Raw genomic sequence first — 17614 nt, 5'->3', positions numbered from 1 at the left:
ATTTAGCAATTTTAAAAACCAACAAATAAATAAAATATGTCATTTACAAGACCAATAACTCCAACTTTTCTAATGCGAGACCTATTGCATTTCCAATGCTTGTTGTATATTTTTGCTGTGCCTGGAAATTGAGGCAAAGTAGAACAACTGTAGGAAATTTCACATAATTTTTTTAATCCGATGGGGATATCCAAAATTTACAAAGTCTGCAAAAAAAGAAGAAATAAGCCTTCTCCGCAGAAAATACCAGGGCACAGGTTTGGATACACGAAACACTCTTTGAGGAACCAAGCAACATAGAAAAATCCACCGCCAGCAGCTGCACAAAGGAATTGTTACCACTTCCTCTAGCTTCCTCTTCGGTTTTTACTTTAACAGGAGACATCACTCCAGTTCTTAATTTGAGTTGGAGTTTGCACGTGGGGCCCACCAGCACTCACTTATGGGGACATACACTTTTTTGGCCTTAACAGATTTTGATCCAGAGCAAGATAGAGAAATACACCAAAGGGGTAAAAGATTAAAGAAAGAAAGAAAGAAAATCAGTCAAAAGGAAAAAGAAGTGATTTAAAAGAACCTGTAAGATTGAGATAAAAATGCAGGGGGTGTCAAGTGGTGGATTAAAGAGACCAGGTATTCGGTTCCTGGCCTTCGAAAGTACCAGCTGTGAGCTGAGAAAAACTTTGGGCCCTGACACTTATTCTTTTACAAAGTAGGCACTAAATCACTTTCAAGAAAAAGTCAACTTCTTTATGCTTTTAAAGGTAACACATATTCCCAGTCCCTCCATTTGACATGAAAACAGTTAGAGCAAAGTTACTCAGCGATGTACGATAAATAATCCGACGATCCTTTCAAACCCTTGCGACAGTGGATCTGAGCATTGGAATGATAGTATTTTGAACCTCATCTAATATCCCATTATATAGAATGTTAATACGAGTGGGTGTGGTTAGCCTTGAGGTCCTTAGAGCTCCAACTAACCCACATATGTACATCTTAATCTTAATCTACATATGCACAGTAATCTAACTGTTACTGATATAATGTCAATCTCACAGTGAGGGTCTGCAGCACTATAGTATATCTCGGCCATTGAAAAGGACTTTTTAAGAAAACATTTTAATAATTAGACATGGTAAAGAGATTAGTTTGAAGGCTCAGTGGACTTCATTTTAATAGCACTGTTTGAGATGGTGGGTAAAGAATACCAAAATTGAATAGGTTATTCAAGAATCAGCAAATAAATTGATATATTTCTTGAGCGAGTGCAAATCTTAGATTGGGCTGTTAAAATGTTGGCAATAAAGAAGCAACAAAAAGGACACCAATGTGCAGACATTTCTTAAAACCCCCAAACATCTTCCCCTATACATTTTATTCCTGTTAGACCAGGGCTTAGTTGGCATGGTCTCTCCTGACCTTTTTGACTTCTGACCTCATGTTTTGACCTTGTTTTGCTAGCCTTAGTACTTAGTGGGCCTGCCGTACTGGCTGGCCATCCACAGAGGTTGCTTATTGATGGTGCCACAATTTTGCCCTAGTGGGGCCTGTGTGCACGGGCTACTGTTACTCACGTTGGCATTTACAAAGCTGTGTGACAATGTTCTGTATGTCTCCTGCTAAGTTGAGGTTCTCCCTGGTGAGGGGGTGCAGTGTTGGGCAGGTGTGTGTGTTACCTGCAAGAGTCGTGAATGACACCAGGTGGTGTGCTAGGTACGATAGGGCCTGCTTCTCACCTTGGATTAGCATGAGGGGATGTAGGGAAAGGTTGTCTAGCGTTATTTCCAATGGGCAGAACAGATGTTTAGTATTGATGAGTTTGTAATGGCGAATCCTCTCCGGTATTGGAAGTGGGTTCGACATTACAGTGATGGAAATGCCACTTTGGGAAAGTGATTCAGAAAAGGGGGTGGTGATGAACAGAGTGTCTGAATTAAGCAGACCACTCTTACCCAGTCCAAAGATCAGGGCTTGATCCATCACCGTTTTTTAGCTCACTGCACCATCCCAGCTCAGAACTTGGCTATATGCAAATTAGTCTGTTCCTGTCCCAGTGCATGATGGGAACAGGGCAAACCAAACTACCAAGCCAATTCTTGTACTGGGAAGGAAACAAGCTCCCGGGGACCGGTTTCTGGCATTTCAGCCGTCGTCGGCCCGGCTTGCTTGAATCCTGATGGTGCAATGAGCAAGGGACTCCCATCTGAGTATACCCTTCCACGCTTATGGTGGACAAATTGATTCAGAAAAGGGGGTGGTGATGAACAGAGTGTCTGAATTAAGCAGACCACTCTTACTCAGTCCAAAGATCAGGGCTTGATCCATCACCGTTTTTTAGCTCACTGCACCATCCCAGCTCAGAACCTGGCTACATGCAAATTAGTCTGTTCCTGTCCCAGTGCATGATGGGAACAGGGCAAACCAAACTACCAAGCCAATTCTTATACTGGGAAGGAAACAAGCTCCCGGGGACCGGTTTCTGGCTTTTCAGCCGTCGTCGGCCCAGCTTGCTTGAATCCTGATGGTGCAATGAGCAAGGGACTCACATCTGAGTATACCCTTCCACGCTTATGGTGGACAAATTGATTCAGAAAAGGGGGTGGTGATGAACAGAGTGTCTGAATTAAGCAGACCACTCTTACCCAGTCCAAAGATCAGGGCTTGATCCATCACCGTTTTTTAGCTCACTGCACCATCCCAGCTCAGAACCTGGCTACATGCAAATTAGTCTGTTCCTGTCCCAGTGCATGATGGGAACAGGGCAAACCAAACTACCAAGCCAATTCTTATACTGGGAAGGAAACAAGCTCCCGGGGACCGGTTTCTGGCATTTCAGCCGTCGTCGGCCCGGCTTGCTTGAATCCTGATGGTGCAATGAGCAAGGGACTCACATCTGAGTATACCCTTCCACGCTTATGGTGGACAAAATGATTCAGAAAAGGGGGTGGTGATGAACAGAGTGTCTGAATTAAGCAGACCACTCTTACCCAGTCCAAAGATCAGGGATTGATCCATCACCGTTTTTTAGCTCACTGCACCATCCCAGCTCAGGACCTGGCTACATGCAAATTAGTCTGTTCCTGTCCCAGTGCATGATGGGAACAGGGCAAACCAAACTACCAAGCCAATTCTTATACTGGGAAGGTAACAAGCTCCCGGGGACCGGTTTCTGGCATTTCAGCCGTCGTCGGCCCGGCTTGCTTGAATCCTGATGGTGCAATGAGCAAGGGACTCACATCTGAGTATACCCTTCCACGCTTATGGTGGACAAAATGATTCAGAAAAGGGGGTGGTGATGAACAGAGTGTCTGAATTAAGCAGACCACTCTTACCCAGTCCAAAGATCAGGGCTTGATCCATCACCGTTTTTTAGCTCACTGCACCATCCCAGCTCAGAACCTGGCTAAATGCAAATTAGTCTGTTCCTGTCCCAGTGCATGATGGGAACAGGGAAAACCAAACTACCAAGCCAATTCTTATACTGGGAAGGAAACAAGCTCCCGGGGACCGGTTTCTGGCATTTCAGCCGTCGTCGGCTCGGCTTGCTTGAATCCTGATGGTGCAATGAGCAAGGGACTCACATCTGAGTATACCCTTCCACGCTTATGGTGGACAAAATGATTCAGAAAAGGGGGTGGTGATGAACAGAGTGTCTGAATTAAGCAGACCACTCTTACCCAGTTCAAAGATCAGGGCTTGATCCATCACCGTTTATTAGCTCACTGCACCATCCCAGCTCAGAACCTGGCTACATGCAAATTAGTCTGTTCCTGTCCAAGTGCATGATGGGAATAGGGCAAACCAAACTACCAAGCCAATTCTTATACTGGGAAGGAAACAAGCTCCCGGGGACCGGTTTCTGGCATTTCAGCCGTCGTCGGCCCGGCTTGCTTGAATCCTGATGGTGCAATAAGCAAGGGACTCACATCTGAGTATACCCTTCCACGCTTATGGTGGACAAAATGATTCAGAAAAGGGGGTGGTGATGAACAGAGTGTCTGAATTAAGCAGACCACTCTTACCCAGTCCAAAGATCAGGGCTTGATCCATCACCGTTTTTTAGCTCACTGCACCATCCCAGCTCAGAACCTGGCTACATGCAAATTAGTCTGTTCCTGTCCCAGTGCATGATGGGAACAGGGCAAACCAAACTACCAAGCTAATTCTTATACTGGGAAGGAAACAAGCTCCCGGGGACCGGTTTCTGGCATTTCAGCCGTCGTTGGCCCGGCTTGCTTGAATCCTGATAGTGCAATAAGCAAGGGACTCACATCTGAGTATACCCTTCCACGCTTATGGTGGAAAAAATGATTCAGAAAGGGGGTGGTGATGAACAGAGTGTCTGAATGAAGCAGACCACTCTTACCCAGTCCAAAGATCAGGGCTTGATCCATCACCGTTTTTTAGCTCACTGCACCATCCCAGCTCAGAACCTGGCTACATGCAAATTAGTCTGTTCCTGTCCCAGTGCATGATGGGAACAGGGCAAACCAAACTACCAAGCCAATTCTTATACTGGGAAGGAAACAAGCTCCCGGGGACCGGTTTCTGGCATTTCAGCCGTCGTCGGCCCGGCTTGCTTGAATCCTGATGGTGCAATGAGCAAGGGACTCACATCTGAGTATACCCTTCCTTTGGGAAAGTGGGCATTTTGATGTGCGTGGCCCTTTGTGCCTGGTGGCCTGTCTCCTAATTCACAACTGGGTATTAGGGGGATAGACCCATCTTTGCATTCCTAATAGGGGGCCATAAACTAGGGTTCTATGGGAAAATGCGTACTTCTGACTCTGAGGGGCCTCTCTGGGATGGCTATGTGGGGGTGAAATTGGGACCTGCATTCCAAGGAGCAGGGTATTGGTCTCACTAAAGGTTGTGATCAAACCTCACGGGGTAGGATAACAAACAGAACAAAATTTAGAGCAGGTCTGTTAATTTCAAGGGTGGCATTTTGAACTGATCATATCTTCAAACCCATATTGGGCACTGCTACTGGGGCTTCGGCCTCTGAAAGTAGAGAAACTTTTGGATTTGGAGCCATACTAAGCTGGTTCAATACTGGGTTATTGACATGAGAATCAATAGAAACTATATTTTTTAAAAATCATCAAAGCATACAAGATTGACATGAGGAATCATTAGGGCAGGAGGCACTGCAACTGGACTATGTGCAGACTTGTGGTGGCTTGGAACTTGTGGTGCTCCAAGAAGGGGACTATCACTTGGTGGATTTTGACTGGACATTGCTGGCCTGTCACTCGAGCCAACTGTTGTGGGCTGGTCTCGAAGTACTCTCCGAGGGCCAGTGAGCTGGCCTCCTGTCCACGAGGTCCCAGGGACACAAAGGATCTCACTGTCTTCATGAGATCGTAAGGACCGCACTCGTGGTCGTGGTTGGGACAAGGACCGTCCTGACATACACCATCATCTCACCATGCAAGAGGAGTGTGTGTGCAAAGATCAGCAGCCATCTGAGGTGCCAGAACGTGAGCACTTCAAGGAGTGCGGGGGAAGCTTGCAGAGTTGAAGGGACCCATGCTTGCAACCAAGGGGACCTGTGCTCGCTTGTGTTCCAGAGCGTGTGGTGTTCAAGGGGAGTTGGGGAACCTGAGCCGAGAGCTGAGAATGTCTTTGGCCTCAGATTATGAGGACAACAGTGCCTGACATCACAGCCTCTTTCCGAGATCGTTGGGTCCCTCTTCCTGGACCCACGCCAGAGAGTGCTTTGTTTTGGAAAACATTGTGACGAGACTCTAGAAGTTTCACGGGCACCTGCAGCAGACTGCCGGGATTTTACGGCAAGTTACACCTTCGCTTAAGTGGAAAACATTCCTCTAGACGGGGAGCGCACCAGCTTCCTGGGTCACAACCTTTTCTCCATGGGGGATCGTGATCTCGCTCTCATGCAGGTGCCGTTGGTTCCCTGAAGGTCTATTCCGGATGTGCGAAAATTAGTAACAATTTCTTTCCATGCCAAGTGGTTCGGACAGTCTAGTCAACAGGGCGCCTGCAGGGGCATGGTGTATTGTTGGCTGGTAGAGTTGGCTGGATCACGAGGCATAGTCAGAGACTAGTGAATGTTTAACCTTCCTGCAATGGGAAGTCCAACAATTGCATATAAATGTAAAGTGTATATACAATGTGTGTTTCGTTGTGATTCCAATATAGAAGTTTGACAATTGTGAATAACTGTAAAGTGTATATACAATGTGGGGCTTATTTCAAAGCCCCCTGCCCCACTGGTGCGACACTTTTTGTGACACACCGGGGGCACAACCTGCTGCCCTATTATTACAATCCAAAGTTGTGCCTTCCTCTGAAAAGGTGAAAGCATCCCTTGATGCACTGCTGTACGATCCTACTGGGGATTACCCAGCGTTCCTCAAAAGTTTCACACAAAAGTTTGTCTGTTCATATTCTTTATTTTTTTCTTATAATTCTCTCTTTTACTCTTTGTTTGAACATTCTGAATGTACATATGTATTCATTAGATCAGTCCAATGCATTTCGGTCGCTATGACCTTCATCTGGGACCATATGAGCTGAAAACAAGGCATAACAGTACTGTGTATCAGTAATAAAATCATAACATGACATAACAATTCAAAAACATTCCTGCATGTTCATAAATACTCGTCAAAACAAAATACACACGTTGTGATCAACTGTGATAACACCCAAATGTGAGCATGCTCTGTGCTGCATAGTAACAAGAAAAACGCCTTTGTGGCACTCACTTATTCTTCTCTTCGTACTATTTGTTATACAATCAGAACGCTATCTGAAGAAAAACACAATCATTAATGAAAACCGCTTTAGCTAGGGGCTTCACCCCTGCTACCATATCAGCCTGTTCGCATACGAAAGTTACTCACTTCATACACGTGAAAAACACGTCTTCTTATGCTGAACACTCTCCCGCAGTAAAGGTACCGGCATTAGCGCGATGCCGGTCCTCTTGCTGGATCTTTAACAAAACAACTTGTGTAGCCTTCAGTGTTCATCGTTCTCATTGGTCGAGCTCCCGATCACGTGGTCAGGGCTACAGCCAATGGGAGCGACCTAATCTTCCCTGATGGTCTTCAAACATGCTCGTAGAAAATGTGTATAACAGAATGAAGCTGTCAATAAAGTATCATGCTAACAGCAAAGTGCAAAAAAGACTCTCATGGAAACCAAGTGTCGTTTCTAAATAAAGTGCTTATTAAAGGTACAAACATGGGAAAATGAAATGTAAAATAAGTAACTCTGTAATAGCATAGACGCTACTGTGTGTTATTGTGGCAAATGACTCGTCCACCCTACCCTGTAGGAAAAGCAAAATGCGCTTATATACCCAACCCTATAGGACAGGCAAAACGTGCTTGTGTGCAATAATTCGCAATATTTACAGGTAACATGTGAATTCAACGCGATCATTAAGCCCAAAAGGCTTATGTGAGTTCAACATATACATCCAACTGTTTTCACGTTGAAGAAGGAATCTGTTATTATCTCGTCCTTCACTTTTATCAATCACTTCCAAGACTGTGAACTGTAGTTGAGACACGTTGTGTTTCTCTTCCTTAAAATGAGCTGCTACTGCTGACTTGATGTTACCTGTCCTGATGTTAGACTTGTGCTCATTTAGTCTTGTTTTTATCTTGCGGGTGGTTTTCCCTACGTAAACCTTCCCGCAAGGACACTTTAACATATAGATGACATTCGCCGTGTCACAGGTCGCATTCACACGGAGCTTGATGTGGTGTCCTTTCATAGGATGTGTTATTGCGCTGCCTCTAATGATGTTGTTGCAGTGCCCACATTGAAGGCAAGGTCTAGTGCCTCGGTAGGTCTCTGTTTTCGGTTTCATTTGTTTTAACAGTTCTCCAAGGTTTTTACCTCTAGTGAAGGCGAAAATGGGCTGCTGTTCAAAACTTTTATCAAAATCACTTTCAGCTCGTAGAATGTTCCAATGTGTTCGTATGATTCGCTTGTATTTGTGGCTCATCGTTGAGTATTTAGACACTATGGTCATTCTCTCTTGCTTAGCTTTGACGCGAGTCTTTAAAAGTTCTGCTCTGGGGATGCTTTGAACTTTGTCAATGGATTTGTTGATCAGGGCCACTGGATATCCTCTCTTACGGAATCTTTCGCCCATGGTTTCTAGTGTGCTTTTTACTTTGTCAGTCTCAGAGGTGATCCGTTTTGCCCTCATCATCTGAGATGTTGGTAAGTGAGTTTTCAGTGAATCCTGGTGAAAGCTTTGAAAGTGGACAGTGTTGTTTCTGTCAGTGGGTTTCCTATGCATCTCCGTTTCTATCTTGCCCTGGTGCAGTTTTACTCGAACGTCCAAGAAAGTAATAGAAGATTTAGACATTTCCCAGGTGAGTTCAATTCTCTCATTTTTTGAGTTTAGTTCAGTTAATGCCCGTTGGAGTGATTCCTCACTGCTCTTCCAAATGATGAAAACATCATCAATATATGTTGACCTTAAAATAGCTGTGATAAAGCGTAAAAATTATCAACTCCATCAAAAAGACTTGCATTTGTTCGTTGTAGTCAGTGGTTAGGATTGCTTCCTCCATCGCTTCTATTCCAGCTCCGTGAGGTATTGAGGTATACAAAGACTTGACGTCTGCTGTGCATAGTAGTAAGGTCAACAACAAGTGGTACCAACAATTGGTTGGAACCTCAATGGGCAATTGCGCCGCCCCGATATATGCTAATCTGTATATGAAGGCATATGAGGAACATTTCATCTTGAACAATCCCACTTGGACTAGCAACCTGAAAATGATAGTCCGCTATATTGATGATGTTTTCATCATTTGGAAGAGCAGTGAGGAATCACTCCAACGGGCATTAACTGAACTGAACTCAAAAAATTAGAGAATTGAACTCACCTGGGAAATGTCTAAATCTTCTATTACTTTCTTGGACGTTCGAGTAAAACTGCACCAGGGCAAGATAGAAACGGAGATGCATAGGAAACCCACTGACAGAAACAACACTGTCCACTTTCAAAGCTTTCACCAGGATTCACTGAAAACTCACTTACCAACATCTCAGATGATGAGGGCAAAACGGATCACATCTGAGACTGACAAAGTAAAAAGCACACTAGAAACCATGGGCGAAAGATTCCGTAAGAGAGGATATCCAGTGGCCCTGATCAACAAATCCATTGACAAAGTTCAAAGCATCCCCAGAGCAGAACTTTTAAAGACTCGCGTCAAAGCTAAGCAAGAGAGAATGACCATAGTGTCTAAATACTCAACGATGAGCCACAAATACAAGCGAATCATACGAACACATTGGAACATTCTACGAGCTGAAAGTGATTTTGATAAAAGTTTTGAACAGCAGCCCATTTTCGCCTTCACTAGAGGTAAAAACCTTGGAGAACTGTTAAAACAAATGAAACTGAAAACAGAGACCTACCGAGGCACTAGACCTTGCCTTCAATGTGGGCACTGCAACAACATCATTAGAGGCAGCGCAATAACACATCCTATGAAAGGACACCACATCAAGCTCCGTGTGAATGCGACCTGTGACACGGCGAATGTCATCTATATGTTAAAGTGTCCTTGCGGGAAGGTTTACGTAGGGAAAACCACCCGCAAGATAAAAACAAGACTAAATGAGCACAAGTCTAACATCAGGACAGGTAACATCAAGTCAGCAGTAGCAGCTCATTTTAAGGAAGAGAAACACAACGTGTCTCAACTACAGTTCACAGTCTTGGAAGTGATTGATAAAAGTGAAGGACGAGATAATAACAGATTCCTTCTTCAACGTGAAAACAGTTGGATGTATATGTTGAACTAACATAAGCCTTTTGGGCTTAATGATCGCGTTGAATTCACATGTTACCTGTAAATATTGCGAATTATTGCACACAAGCGCGTTTTGCCTGTCCTATAGGGTTGGGTATATAAGCGCATTTTGCTTTTCCTACAGGGTAGGGTGGACGAGTCATTTGCCACAATAACACACAGTAGCGTCTATGCTATTACAGAGTTACTTATTTTACATTTCATTTTCCCATGTTTGTACCTTTAATAAGCACTTTATTTAGAAACGACACTTGGTTTCCATGAGAGTCTTTTTTGCACTTTGCTGTTAGCATGATACTTTATTGACAGCTTCATTCTGTTATACACATTTTCTACGAGCATGTTTGAAGACCATCAGGGAAGACTAGGTCGCTCCCATTGGCTGTAGCCCCGACCACGTGATCGGGAGCTCGACCAATGAGAACGATGAACACTGAAGGCTACACAAGTTGTTTTGTTAAAGATCCAGCAAGAGGACCGGCATCGCGCTAATGCCGGTACCTTTACTGCGGGAGAGTGTTCAGCATAAGAAGACGTGTTTTTCACGTGTATGAAGTGAGTAACTTTCGTATGCGAACAGGCTGATATGGTAGCAGGGGTGAAGCCCCTAGCTAAAGCGGTTTTCATTAATGATTGTGTTTTTCTTCAGATAGCGTTCTGATTGTATAACAAATAGTACGAAGAGAAGAATAAGTGAGTGCCACAAAGGCGTTTTTCTTGTTACTATGCAGCACAGAGCATGCTCACATTTGGGTGTTATCACAGTTGATCACAACGTGTGTATTTTGTTTTGACGAGTATTTATGAACATGCAGGAATGTTTTTGAATTGTTATGTCATGTTATGATTTTATTACTGATACACAGTACTGTTATGCCTTGTTTTCAGCTCATATGGTCCCAGATGAAGGTCATAGCGACCGAAATGCATTGGACTGATCTAATGAATACATATGTACATTCAGAATGTTCAAACAAAGAGTAAAAGAGAGAATTATAAGAAAAAAATAAAGAATATGAACAGACAAACTTTTGTGTGAAACTTTTGAGGAACGCTGGGTAATCCCCAGTAGGATCGTACAGCAGTGCATCAAGGGATGCTTTCACCTTTTCAGAGGAAGGCACAACTTTGGATTATATAGGGCACCGAGGCAAGAGGTGCCGCTTTGATTGCACGCTCAGTTTACAAGAGGTACTATTGAACAGAGATAAGCCTTATCCATAAGCAAAGCAGTGCGCTCAGAGCCCCTACCTATTACAGTTCTCTATTATTACAATGACACATAAATCCACCCTGCGTGTTTTTTCCTGTCCTTGTAAACATGGCCCCTTTACACGCAACACTTTGCATGAAAGGGGCGTGCCATGGGGTTTACTGTGGGTGTTCCCACGCAACACCCATGGTTTCTGCCACATGTCCAGATTTACGAGAAATTGTAAACCTGGAAATGCGTCAGAATGCTACGCCTCCCCAGGGGAGGTGTAGGGACGATCAAGGAGGAGAAATGTTTTACTTTCTCCTCATTGTTTTCCTCTTTCTATGGGTGCTTCTTTCTGCAGCACACATAGAACAAGGAAATCACCTCTTGTGATCGTTTATGTGCAGGAAGTTTTTCCTTCCTGCACCTAAACAATCATTAAAATAAAATTATGTTTTTCAACTTCTATGTGTGCTGTATTAAGCAGCACCATAGAAGTTTCAAAACGCCATGGTGTCCCTTCCTGCACATTGACAGTCATTCCCCTCAATGCAGGCACCCGTGCACTATGATGCAAGGGTGCCTGTGTCGGCGCATGGCAGCAAATTGTGGGGAGAGCAAAGGGATCCGTGATATCGTTGTAATTATGAGGGATCCCTGTGCTTTGAAATCAACGCAACGCGGGGCAGCCAAATGGCATGCGGCACCGCGCTGTTAATTTCTTACAAATGAGTCCCTGTGTATCTAGTTTTTATTTCAGTGCATATGTGTAATACAAAGACAAGTGTTTTTATACATACGGTACGCAGTCTGGTGAACGCAGTGTGTTGCGGGGGGAGGGGTGGGGGCTGTGACAACGTTTTACACCTGAGCCCTGAGGATAAGCCTGACTGCTCAGTGGCAAGCTACCAGAGAGTGAGCACAGGCTATCAGACAAGTCTATTTTACTCATCCTATTTGGAAAGGTGGGTTCTGACGGGCTTCGATACGTCTTAGCCAGCGCAGAACCGCAGGGTCTAACACTCTATGGGGGCATATTACCAACAACTAGTGATAATTATCGCTATGTTGGCTTAGCGGCAATATTTTTATCGCCGAGCTGAGGCGATTTTTATCGCTTAGGAACCTTGCTATTATCAAGGTTTATCTCCTAAGCGATAAAAATCGGCCGAAATGCATGAATATCGCTGAATAGTCAGCGATATTCATGCATTACCGAGCTAATGCTCTTAGCCATGTTATCCACCTACCATTGGATAACATGGCTAAGAACTGCTCTGGGGCAGGTGTTAGCTTTTGGAGATAATCGCGCTTAGCGCGAATATCTCCAAAAGTTGATAATAGGAGATAGCGATGTTAGCGTCGCTAACATCTTGGCACGCCCTCTTTGCATGTCATTAGTGATAAATTTCACTGACATGCAAAGCGTGGCCCAAGATGGTCCCTATCTCCTACTAGCTGTCGCTAACTGGTGTTAGCGACAGCAAGGTAATAGGGAGATAATTTTATCTCTGCTTTTTAAAGCCAAAAAAGCAGAGATAACCCCTTGATAATGAAAGGGCGAGATTTTGATCGATACCTTATATCTATTGATCCAAACCTCGATCTGGTCGACTGAACCTTTATTGCCTGTCTGTAAGGAAAGAAAGTGCACCTATTTCCAAGTTAGTTCACCCAAGAAAGGACTCTACTCTCAAAGATCACGGACAACTTCTAGTTTTCAAAAGTTTATTGTAAAGATATAATGAGCTGCAAATACAGGCATCTCAGAATGAGATTCACGAGATACACAGGTCCAATTACATACATGTGCTCTCGAAAAGCCCTCAGACGAGCGACAGAAATCACTAACACAAGTTCTAAAAATAGCAAAGCTATCAGCATAGACGCATATCTCTCCTTCATTTAGGTTGGAGGAAAACAAACACAGGTTAGGCGTCCCTACCCTGTTCTAGATGGTATCCCTACTTAACCAAATCCCAACCTAACAAAGGTGTCAGCAATGAATGACCCCCAAGGGAAGTCACCCACTCTAAGTCTCTTGGTGAAAACCTAAAGTTCTCCAGTCATGACCCCTCACTGCCTACCCATCCGCTCTCTAAAGGGTCCTCAGGTCTCTGCTCTAACTCCACCCAGGGGTGCTGTCCCTAATACAAAACAGTCAACAACATTTGAGACGCCCCTTGCGAAACGCCTCTCACGAGGTGCAACTTCAGGCTTTTTCCATGATGCTTTGTATTGGGCCTCAGACGTTAGAGTTGACCTTGCTTCTCAGTCTCTTCTCCGGCCCGCTGATACCCCTTAAACATTCCAGAACCCTCCTCCATGTCTGGGCCGTCTACTGAACAGGCCTCTATTCATTCATTTATAATTGGATCCCCCCTTTCCTGTTGCAGACAGATATCTGCCGCCAAGAACCCAACTCTCATAAACTTCTAAAAAGGCTTGCAACATTTCTCAGCCCAGACATGTACGTGTAAATCAATGCTAAAACATTTCAGGCCTACAATATTTCTCATTATGATTATAGCATTCAACTTCTTCATTTAATTAAAACATGTTAATACTCTTATTCTATTATTAAGTAAACAATTCTATAAATCATGGCCTATTTAATGCAATGACCAAAAACCTTAAAACAATCTGTGTCGTGAAAAGAACCACCTTCCCTTTCCCTCCAGCTCTGGCCCTGAGGCCTACCACGTTCTGCATTTTATCCCAGACCATCTTATATGTTAACAGCTACACGACATAGATTCAAAATAATCACGTCTACTAAAATCATATAATGTCACGCATTTCTGTATTAATTCCACTTCTACTTAAATCTCTATATTAGCTATACATTTAGAATATAATTTCAGATACTATTAGCACTCATGGCATTTCTCTTCATGAATTATGCTCTCTATAGGTAAGTGTGATGTACTCATATATTTATATCAGTTTGCGCTCTCTCAGTTCCCCCCTTTGATGACCTCTCGGGGTCATCACTAACATTTAAACTGCAGTTATTGCTGGCATTCTCTGCGCTTCCAGAGCTCTCAGGCTCCTGTACTGATTATCTTGTATGGCAGCCAATCTCTGCAACTGTTCTCTTTGGGCCTTTTCTGACCTTCTTGCTCTGTACCATTTGAATACCCTCACCAATCCCCACAATATTATCCCACAGATCAATATTATGATGATAGGCTTTAGAATATACCATATAAAGCTTTTTCCTAAGGTGGAAAACCACCCTCCAACTGCACTCATTCCGTGGCCCACCTTTTCCCAGACATTTTCTCTACTCAAGTCTTCGATCTCTTTGTGTATATTAGTTATGTTCTTAATAACTTTCTCAAGGGGTTTTGAAAGGTCTGGAATGTAAGTGCAACATTCCTGAACCTTCAAAGCCTTACAGACTCCGCCCTCTTTTGCTAATAGGACATCTAATGCAAGACGATTTTGAAGAACCATAGCCCTTATCGATTGCATCTCTCCTTCTACCAGCATTAAGGACTGAGCAGTGCTGGCAGACAACCTGTCGACAACTGTTGCCAGTCGTCTAATTTTAACATCATTAAGGATTATTCCCAAAAGAGGGAACATAGCTCCAAAGACATCTCCAACCATTTCTGCATCGCCTAAATCCCTCCTTCCCCTCGATGATGTCTGGCCCTCAATGATCAATAAGTCTTGTGCATGATATATTTTGGGGAAGACAATTTGCCAAGTAACATGATCCATACCAGTTGTCAGGTAGTCTCACGTAAGCATTTCTTCCACATACAAAATACACATTTGGAATCACTTGCATTCCCTTCAGGAAATCCTTAGTGTAGTACTCTAAATTAAAAGCATGTTCACAGTCAACTTCACCCACGTATACATTTTCATAATACGTTTTGGCTCGGTGAAGACATAACTTTCCTCTCTGCGCTTTATCTAAAGCTATTGGACCACTACTACCCTTTCTCTTATGTGACTTCTCTTCCTCGGTCCAATCTATTTTCCCTTGTCCTGATTTCTTCAAAATCTTTTGTCTCCTGTAACGATCATCCACCTGCCCTATGAACTTCTTCTCGACTTCTGACACCTTGCATGTCAGGTTATTTCTACGGGCATGTGAAGTATCTAAGGTAATCCAAGGAATGAAGAACTTGGCCAATCTGTCTTCACTCTTCCAGTAATCCCATTTATTCATCTGCTTATAATTCGGGACTTCTGGCAACACAGAATCATAATTGGAGAAATAGTATTCAAAACTATCTCTCTCATAAAATATACTAAGCAATAAGCTACATGTAATGCCATATGTCAGAGGGAGGTGATGATATCGAATTCCTTCATCTACAGACGCAGGCAACTGCATGCAGACGTAGCAATCCTTAACCTCCATGGCATCCACGTATTCATACAAAAGTTTAGCATAAGCATTTGACCTAAAGTCTCCTTGGGACTCGTCTACATGTAACCTGCGGGCTTCTGCAGCCAATAACGCTTTCTCTTGAGTGTTTTCCCTTTTCTCACCTGCAACAGTAGGTGTAAGTGTTACTACAGAATTCGCATCAGTTACCTTTACCTCTTCCTCATGTCCCTTTACATAAGAAATTGTTACCACTAAAGCTATTAATATTATCACTCCTACTATTAGTGTACCTATTATACATTTAGCTCTGCGGTTCGGGGTGCCGGCCTCCATTTCGTCAGACTATATAGTTCTCTCTTTATCTCCGCAAAAGTTCTTTTCCTCTCGTTCCTTTACAGTCTCCTTTCAATCCTTTTTGTCTTTAGAATCCACACAGTTGGAGGCTGACAACCTTCTTCGCAAAAGTCCTTTAACAGTTCAAAAAGACAACCCTAGCCCTTCTCCATCAACTCAAGGGATTCCCTAAAATTCTCTGCTTCCTGGGCGCTAGGTAATCTTCTTTTTCTGCTTGCTTTATTTACAAAGTCCTTTAACAATCGACTATCAGATTTGTGGTTGCAGCTTCAATAGCATAGTTCAATATTTCCAAGCGAAGAGTGTGCTCTTCATGTGCTGTTATCGTTGTACCAAAGTCGGGGAATTGCAATTCTGTAAGAAACATGTGCTTTAACTTGCTGAGGCGGGGAGGTCTGGGGAGCACGAATGTTAGTGACCCTTCTTGTTCGACACCGGGTACCAACAATCGTATTTCCACGGTGATAATGGGCTCAGAACTGGACACCACCACCGCTCGGATCCTCCCTGTCTCCGGTTTCACAGACATTTGTCGCCAGATATGTCCACTCAGGTGTGGAGTATCTTCTGTTAGGCACACGCACTCTTCTTGACCTTCTTCGGTCTGGTGCTTCAGCGCCCTGAGCACCTTCTTCTGGGTCTGAGTCTTCTGATATCGGAGGAAGGGTTGCTTCTGGAGTTGACCTCAGGCTAGAACTTCTTCTTTGTGGCCAATTTGCTTCTCCACGTGCCCTTCTACTCCTTCTCCTTCTGGTCTGTTCTCGCTCTCTTTCAGACCTGTCAGGGTCAGACTCGTACTCCCAGCTGTCTTCTCCTTCTGTAGCGTCTTCTGTTTCGCTGTTGTACTGACCGTCCTCAGCTTGGTCAGACTCATTCCCTGCTTCCACTGGCACCTCTACAGCTTGGCTAGCCCCCTCTATGGCTTCTTGGTCCTCTGCTGGACGTCCATCCGAGAGAGGAGCTGTTTCCAGAGGTGCTGGAACCCTTTTCGTATGCGACGCGTGTATCCAGTTGGGCAGGCCTCCCACCTTTACAGCTGTACTTGTGATCAGGATGACCTGGTAGGGCCCACGCCAACGAATATCCAAGCAGCTTCTTCTCACATGTTTCTTCACCAGGACCCAGTCCCCAGGATACAGGTCATGGCAAGGGCCCTGGCACGCTGGAACCTCTGCAGCCTGCACCTGAAGGGACACAGAACGCATGGCGTCAGACAGCCCCTTACAATAGTCCAGGATCATATCATCTGTGATATTTAACAGTGCAGTAGCTGGAATAGATGGCAGCCTCATTGCTCTCCCCATTAACACCTCATGTGGTGACAACCCTGTTCTTCTGTCTGGGGTACTGCGAAGGCTCATTAGGACTAATGGCAGGGCATCAGGCCAACTCAGGGTCGTTGAGGAACAGACTTTAGCTATTCTGGACTTGATCGTTCCATTGATCTGTTCCACAATTCCTGAGGCTTCTGGTCGGTAACTGCAATGGAGCTTCTGGTCAATATTTAGCGCAACACAAATCATCTTCACAAGCTCGCTGTTAAAATGTGTTCCCCTATCTGATTCCAAAAAGGCCGGCACCCCGAAACGAGGGATAAGTTCTCTAAGCAGTAACTTAGCCACTGTGAGGGTGTCGCACCTACGTGTAGGATATGCCTCAACCCATCTGGAGAACACACAAACAACCACCAGGACATAGCGAAGGCGGTTGCATCTTGGCATTTCAATGAAATCTATCTGCATTCTATTGAATGGACCTCCAGACCTTCCTATGTGACTTAGTGCAACTGGTGTTCTTTTTCCTACGTTCAGCTGCTGGCAGGTCACACAACGCTGGCACACTGCTTCTGCTGCTATTCTAAACTTAGGATTGTACCAAGTCTGTCTAAAC

The sequence above is a fragment of the Lissotriton helveticus genome, chromosome 2_1 (assembly GCF_964261635.1).
Source record: "Lissotriton helveticus chromosome 2_1, aLisHel1.1, whole genome shotgun sequence".
In the NCBI taxonomy this organism is placed as follows: Eukaryota; Metazoa; Chordata; class Amphibia; order Caudata; family Salamandridae; genus Lissotriton; species Lissotriton helveticus.
Note: the sequence above shows the minus strand (reverse complement) of the source record.